The sequence below is a fragment of the Benincasa hispida genome, chromosome 4, assembly GCF_009727055.1.
Source record: "Benincasa hispida cultivar B227 chromosome 4, ASM972705v1, whole genome shotgun sequence".
In the NCBI taxonomy this organism is placed as follows: Eukaryota; Viridiplantae; Streptophyta; class Magnoliopsida; order Cucurbitales; family Cucurbitaceae; genus Benincasa; species Benincasa hispida.
Window position 1 is genome coordinate 19,137,706 of NC_052352.1, and position 6,932 is coordinate 19,144,637.

A 6,932-nucleotide genomic window follows, 5' to 3' on the forward strand; every position below is an offset into this window, starting at 1 on the left:
TGCAACATATTCAAATGAATAACTGGACTTTGTTATGCTTTACGAACTAAATTTGCTTAGGATGTGTAGATGATCACTCCTTTCACTGGGCTCTAGTGTGTGTATCAAACCATGTGGGATTCAATCTCCCTTTGAGCTAAACTCAAATATTCATTCGATTTGTAAGATTAGATGCAATTCTGTTGGTCGGAATATGGACAATAATTTGAATATGTTGTAAATATTTTATCTAGGTCGATGATAACGTGAAACGAGAATGAAATTTCATATTAATAGTTACTAACCTACATGACCACTTAATCACCTTTATATGTGAGACTAAGACTTCCGGGAATAGAATTCTTTGGCCAACTTTCGGTTGACGATGCTTAGAATGCCTTTCTAATTAAACCCAAATTCCTTCTTTGCACTTGCAGCATGAAATAGGTGGAAGAAAGGAGGATGATCAAGTATCAATCTTAAAGAAACCAAGAATCCACTGGGTTTGTTTTAAGTTTCCATTCTTCACAAATTCTTAATTGGCCATATCTTCTTGTCGTCTGATTTGACTTCTTGCGTGAAGTTAAAGACCATATTCTTCACCAATGGTTTTACAAAAAAAAAATTGATGTTTTCTTTTTCGGTTTTGTCAATTTTGGAGCCAATCAATAACCAAACCAAACTAATGGTTTTACAAAGAATGGACCAAACTAATGTCCAATAAAGAACAAAACCAAGATGTGAAGATATAATTTTTTTATTGTGTGTTTGCTGTAGTACTTTTTTTAATTTTGATATTTACACAACAGATTATGGGGGTATTTTTTTCTGTTTGGGATCTTAATTTGAGGCAAATGAATGATAAAATTTTGTTGTATTGTATGAGTTGGAGACTCATCTCTTATTTAGGCGTCTGTCTGTTCTCAACTAGTTGGAACTTATGGCTTATACTATTGTGTAACTTCTTTTTTTGGGCAGATTATGTGGTTTTCTTTTTTATTGTTTGAAAAATTTTATGGGAAATGAAACTGGTTTAATATTGTTTAGGTTGGCTTATTTTTTTGACTATCATACTACTATTTTGTATACCTAGTGTACATGTGATCTTTGTTACATAATGTTTTGATTCAGTTTTCAATAGAACTTCTTTGTTTGGCATGGGAACAAGCTAACCGTGAAGTTAAGACGGTGAGTTTTAGATTGATACAAGGGACTTGTACAATCAATTTAAGTTGGATGAAGTGTGAGTAGAGTTAGCTGAATTTTTTGTTTATATTAGGATATAATTGGCGTAATCTTTGGAATTATAGATATTTGGGTTTCTTCTTTTGGGATTTTAGTTTATATTGAGATGGAACATTCATTTTGAAATTATTCATATGGTTGGGTTAATAGTCTTTTATATAACTTACAAATTAGATTGTTCATGTATGGGCTTTTGTTATGAACTTTGTAAACGTTTATGGTTGTAAGTATATATATGACAACTATATTCAAGGATATATATATGCACTTTGTTAGCTAGGTTGATGGAAAGTTTCGGTTGATCGAAGAAGTTTAAATAATTCAATATATGTGTTGTTTGTTTACTTGGTTAATAAAACGATCATCCTCTATATCATTGTTGGACTTTAAAACATGAAATTATATACGTAATTTCTACAAATTAAGAAAAAAAACAAGCTTGACACACAAAATGTATCAAATATTCCTTAAGTTGTCTGTTTTTGGATATCAAGAAGAAATTACATTTGACAAATAAAAATTGTCAAGTTATGAAAACCTTGATCCATAATAAATGTCAAGAATTTAGATACTTGACACTTAAACTAAGTCAACAAATTTCATATACTTGACAGTTATAACATTATTATTGACATAGACTTGACGTTTTTAAAAACGTCAAGTAATACAAATATTTGACTGCAAAAAAAGTCAAGTAATACAGTTTTTGTAATAGTGAAACAAGTGAATTTTTGTCAAATTCATAAAACAATACCAAGTTTTTATTTTTTGAGTTGTTGGAATTTAACTATATTATTGAAAACATGAGCAAAAAAGCAAATAACATAAAAACTTATGAGTGAGAATAGTGTTTACTTTATAAACTCAACTTTTAAATAGTTATGAAACAGAGCCCAAGGAATCCAAACGATTAGCTAACCTACCACTAGGAGTGTTTATGGGTTGGGATGAAGGATTTTAGATGAATTTAATTGTTTGGGTTGTAAATTTTTCAATCTAAATAACCCTTATTAAAAAATTAACCCAACCCAACCCAACCATAAAACATTTTGGTTTTGGTTTTGGGTGTTTGGGTTATTTGTAGAGATGTCCACGGTGGGGCGGGGACGGGGAAGCCCTCCCCATCCCTGCCTCCGCCCCCCTATTCCATTCCCATCCCGCGAATTTCCCCACATGGAACGGGACAAGGATTCCCGCTGGATCAGGTTCCCCATGGGGAAAAAATTCCCCGCCTTTATTTTTCTCTAACATTTTTTTTAATTTCAATTAAATATATTTTTACAATTCTTTAAACATTTTCAATGGAATTTTCATTTAAATGAAATATTATCAATTTATTAATTAAACAATAATACACATGTAATTAAAAAATATAATTAAAATGCTAAATTCTCATAATTTGTAAAAATTAAAATTCAACATTTAGAGTATCCTATCTAAACATTACAACATCTAAAGAATAAAGTAATTAAAATTTTAATTTAAATAATTAAAACACCATGATTATCTTAATAAAGTCTACAATATATAATATAGATATATTAAAAATTTATAATTTATATACAAAGTCAGGGCGGGACAGGGAAATGGGACGGGACCGGGGCTAGGGAATATATTCCCCGTCCCCGGCCCCGAATTATAAACGGGGAAAAAAAATTCTCCACTCCCTCCCCCATTCCCCGTATATTTGGGGATTCCCCGCCCCATTCGGGGCGGATCCCTGTGGGGCCCCGACTCCGTGGATTTTTTGGACATCTCTAGTTATTTGAGTCATTTATTTAAATCTTTGTCATAAAAAGAAGTAAAATATTAATATGTAAAAATTTGATTTAATTATTTTCATATATTGAATTAATAATAAAACTTAATTTCAATTTATTTAATGAAAATTTTATTTTCTAAGTGTTAAAAAGACTATTTTAAGGAATGGTTGAAGAATAAAGTGCCTAAAAAATGATGAAATTAAATAAAATAAAAATAAATCTATGTATATATAATTGTATCGTAAGTTAAAAAAATATATAAAATTTAAAGTTAATAATAAGTTCAAGTTGGGTTGGGTTATGGGCTGGATTGAATTCCAAAAAATGAAAATTTTATAGATTGGGTTCAAAAAAAAAAAAAAAAAAAGAAGGGTTGACGATATAAATAGCAAATTTAGAAGTTTCATTTGGAAAAATAGCAAAAAAAAAAAATTAATTGTAAAAATGGCAAAATCAAATTAAATAATAAAAAATAGTAGTGATAAATTGTCAAAACTGCCCTTACTCACAAATAAATACCTAACGTTCATAAGTTGAAGCAAAAAACTTCAAATACATGGAAACTAAACAATTACCATGGTAACCAATGTAGCCTACCAAAAGTCCAATCAACACCTACATGATATGATTACTATAATTCTCAAAGCATTCATAGGAAATAAATAAAAAATAATAATTAAAACCAAAACCACCAACTCAAAAAAAAATCATAGAAAATAAATAAAATTAATAATTAAAACCAAAACCACCAACTCAAAAATTTAAAAAAAAAAAAAAAAAAAAAAAAAAAAAAACTAGGGATTTGAAAAACTTCTCTTATTCCTTCGATTTTCCTCTAAAAAGAAATTAGGGATTTGAGAAGTTCTTCATGCAACCACAATGTCTCTTCCTTTGGTTTTCCTTTTCGTCAGGCGATCACAATACACACTGTAACAAAGAATAAGAAACAATTGAAACAAAGAAAAATCATATATTGGAGTTGTATGGTTGCCGATTACAAGTTCATGAATGAACAAAAAAAGTGAGAAAAGGAAAAAAAACACACCTTAACCAGGAGGTGCTATGGTATATGGCTACGATAATGGTAGAATAACAAAAATTAGAAAAGAGAAAGAAGTTGTAGCCTGTAGGGTTATATTTTTTATTCATTTTTTTCTTTTTATTGATTTGAATTATATTAAAATTGAATTCTAAAACAAAATTTGAACATTTCAAACTCTACTCAAATTTATTGGGTTCTTCAAAATGAAATCTATCTATCTATCTATCTATCTATCTATATATAATCTCAAGTAAGATTGACTCTTATACTTTTCCCTCTTAAATTTAAAATTTACAAATTTAAAATCTTTTAACAACTTAAATGCAAAATTTTCAAATCTCGTATCAGATAAATTTAAATGAATTATCTTCTCAATTATATTAGTTTTTACACTAAAATACAAAATTAAAAGGAAACAAAATCCAATAATTTGATATAATTAATTTAAATTCACAAGATGTTGGAATATTACAGTTTATATAACAATGATATATTATTATATTATTATATTACATTTAAAAAAATTATATAAATAATAATATATAAAAGAAAAAATGTATGAAATAGAAAAATAGTTAAATCATGATACGAATACAAATCCCTAAATATATATAAAAAATAATTAAAAAATAATTAGATAACACTTAATCAATTTGAAAAAAAAAAAAAGTAACAAAAAACTAAGGGGGTGTTTGGGCCCCCTATTTATAGTTGAGCGGGTGGGCTACAACAACGTTTGGGGCTCTAACTAAAATAGTTGGAGCCCAAATCTCACTTAAACGCTCGATTATGGTCTGTTTCCTTACTCTCCCTCATTTTCCTTACTCCGATTAGCACTCGATTATTTTGCTCCGTTTCCTTCAATGGGTTTTTTTCGTACATCATAAGCATGTGATTTTACTGATTCGCCCCTGAAATGTACCATTTGTGCCTGCCAATACGAATTTACTCGATCCTCGATGCCTCGTCACATGTTCCTCGATGCACGGTCACTCGATACCCAGTTTCATGGTCACTCGATACGATTGCAATCAACACGTGTATACACGATCATATCAACGTCATACTCGATGCTCGATTACTTTATACTTGATTATTTTGAAATATCCATGTCACTCGATACTTGGTGAATTTCAAATCAATATACATGGTGAATTTCAAATTGATTTCTTGAAATGTGAAGTAATTTTATACTCGATAACATTGACTATATAGATGGTTGATTTACATGTACTATATACTCGGTGTATGTTGCACGATACTCGACAATACTCGATAAACATTGACTATATAGATGATTGATTTACATATACTATATACTTGCTGTAATGTAGAGACGTTTTGATAAATACTCGATACACAGTCACTCAATACTCGATACTCGTTAAGATATATTTGTTACATGATACTCAACAGTACTCGATAAACATTGACTATATAGATGGTTGATTACTATATACTCGGTGCATGTTACACGATACTCGACAATACTAAAAAAATTGGTGGCTATATAGAGTATAGATTTACAAATAGTGTCAAAATTCACATGGAAAACCCTAATAAAAATAATGTCAGATTTACAAATAATGTCAAAATTGATATAGATGGTATAAAAATTCACATAAACAATGTCAAAATAATGTGAAAATGTACATAGAAAAATTGATCTGCCCATAACTCGAAAAAAAATTCACTTTCATCAAGTTGCTATAATTCAAGATACATAAAACCTTTTGAATATTTCAATTGGCTATCCATTTTTAGCCTTCGATAACAATTTCCCAAAAAAAAAATTCTTGCTTATTTGAACTTGGGTACCATAATTGATAATAAGGGCATGTGGCCTTCTTTGAGTCTTGTTATACTTTTAGTCTTAAAAATTTTAATTTGAAAAAAATGTTATTTATAGTTCTCCAATAAATTTTCATATAAAGATTGGATCGATAATTAATAATATGTGATTAAGGATTTGTCTGAACCCTAAATCAAATAAAATACTTGATCCAAGCTAATGAGTTGTAGTATGTTAGAATATATATTATAGAATTTAATATTAATTGTAATAGATTTAGCTTATGTTATATTTTAGATATTATTTAGTTTAGTTTATTGTATATGTAAAAGCTCATTGGATCTTAGGTTCTCTTGTATTTCAACTAGCTTTCATTTCACTTGTAAGGAAATAGTTGAGAAATCCTAATCTAATTTTCTAAAGTCAATGTTTATCAAGTATTGTCGAGTATCGTGTAACTAGTATACTTTGAGTATCGAGTATCAGGTGACTGTATATCAAGTATTTATCAAAATGTCTCTATATTACACCAAGTATATAGTACATGTAAATCAACTATCTATATAGTCAATGTTATCGAGTATAAAATTACTTCATATTTCAAGAAATCGATTTGAAATTCACCATATATATCGATTTGAAATTCACCATGTATCGAGTGACATGGATAATTAAAAATAATCGAGTATAAAGTGATCGAGCATCGAGTATGACATTGATATGATCGAGAATACACGTGTAGATTGCAGCCGACTCGAGTGGCCTTCAAATGGGTTTTGTATTCAAAATAATCGAGTACAAAGTAATCGAGCATCGAGTATGACATTGATATGATCGAGTATACATGTGTCGATTGTGAAGGATCTCTTACCGAAGGGCTCCATGAGCGCATACGGATCGCTCCGATCTCACAATGACCGAAATACACATTATACATTCAAAACACACAATTAAGCAAACAAACAGTCAATTAAAGGCATGCTTTGAACAAAAATAAACGAGGGAGAGAGTTTCCATACCAGTTGAAGACATTCTTCACACTTTGGAATCAATGCAATGGAAACCTCTACCCGATCAACCAACGCCCAAACAACCGCATGAACATGAACGC